Here is a 1,126-nt window from a genome sequence, read left to right as displayed (position 1 = left end):
TGCCTATATTTATAGGTTTAGTATTAAGGTAGCAGAAGGACATTGGGCCTCCACTCAAGTACTCCCTCAATGCAAGAATACTTTGTTCTATTAAATTGGGTCCTTTTTCTTACAGGCAAAAGAGCAGCGGGGATTGGCCCGGGGAGAGTAGCTTCCCTTGGGAGGGAAAGTAGACATCACCTCCCCTCCCCCAACACCCCCCCAGAGAAGAACCTCCCCCACGAACATAAGAACTCCCTTAAGATCAGGTTGAGGATGAAATGAGGAGTAAAATAGCTATGGAAGGCCTGCCCTTGACAAAGTGCTTCAATGTCCAGGTCGTCCCAGCACTGACAACAGTGGCAACACCCAGTCCTGACAACAGAAAGCAGTGAGGGCAGAGCCAACCACAGCCGAGAGGCCAGAGCTTCAGGGCCTCCTCTGTCTGTATACAGCGGGGCAGCTGGTCTAATCTGAACAGGTGACCCCTTGAAAGAAATGACATTCCTCATTTCATTTGATGAGGAATTTGAACTTTCCTTCCAGAAGAAATTCATACATTTTAGAAGAATATATATTTGATCGGAGATAGATTTATTGACAATATCTTAAATACATGTTATAAAAATGTTTGACTACTAACCTTTAGTAACATTTCTCTTAATATTTTTCATTCTCTCAAGCTTAGACGCTGCTCCATCTCTTTGCTTTCTCTTTCTCTCTGAAGGGCCCTTGAGTCAGAAGCCACTCTTCAGCAAGGGTAGGAGGGACTTTCATCTCTCTCTTCTGGCTCATTTGCCTGTGAGGTCCAGGGAATCAAAGGGCCATAAATGCCATTTTAGCCAGAGTGAAGAAATAGGTCCCTTCCGTGAGTCAATTTCTGCCATTTTTCCAAAATATCAAATGCCCACTGCCATCTAGTCAACTCTGAGTGCACCACTCTGTAGGACAGAGCACAGTGGCTCTAAAGAGCTCCCAGGACGGTCAACCTTGGTGGGTTCACACAGCCTCACCTTTCTCCTGAGGCGAACCCCCAGTCTTGCATGCTGCTTAACCTACTGCGCTACCTGGGCTCCTTTTTTTAACTAAATACTTTTACTGGGGGCCCTTACAGCTCCTATCACAATCCATACATTCAGCCATTGTG

This window comes from Echinops telfairi, unplaced genomic scaffold (genome assembly GCF_000313985.2).
Source record: "Echinops telfairi isolate 266 unplaced genomic scaffold, ASM31398v2 ScPeMD7_7469;HRSCAF=8507_0, whole genome shotgun sequence".
NCBI lineage: Eukaryota > Metazoa > Chordata > Mammalia > Afrosoricida > Tenrecidae > Echinops > Echinops telfairi.
Note: the sequence above shows the minus strand (reverse complement) of the source record.